Raw genomic sequence first — 302 nt, 5'->3', positions numbered from 1 at the left:
AATGGTACCAAATGAAAATCCGACATTATTAGAATATCAGTATGGAGCCACTGATCTCTATATATGGCAAGTGGCACTCAAAGAGAGGAAGAAAGTGTATAATGGGTTGACCCCAGTGCCATTTATATCAGTTCAGATTTGAAGTCAAGAAAATTATAAGTGACATACCGAGAAAATATCGCTGGGAAAATGTCGAAGAAAAAGTTAACGTTAACTGAAAAAAGAAAAAAAAAATCGTCTGATATTTATTGCCTAAAGTATTATTGTAAAGATGTTTACAATACACTAAATTAAAAAGAAAT

General features: G+C 31.5%; 1 protein-coding gene across 1 annotated transcript in view; it reads left to right on the top strand.

Annotated features, from left to right (window-relative positions):
• The window catches only part of LOC119581784, a gene marked incomplete in the record, with an annotated part of 4,506 nt that extends 4,214 nt beyond the window's left edge, over positions 1–292 (top strand). The window contains 1 exon segment of the mRNA XM_037929913.1: positions 3–292.
• Between the last annotated feature and the right edge of the window lie 10 nt (positions 293–302).

The sequence above is a fragment of the Penaeus monodon genome, chromosome 15 (assembly GCF_015228065.2).
Source record: "Penaeus monodon isolate SGIC_2016 chromosome 15, NSTDA_Pmon_1, whole genome shotgun sequence".
Lineage (NCBI taxonomy): Eukaryota > Metazoa > Arthropoda > Malacostraca > Decapoda > Penaeidae > Penaeus > Penaeus monodon.
The sequence above is the reverse complement of the archived record's forward strand: the minus strand, read 5'-3'. Positions and strand labels throughout refer to the sequence as shown.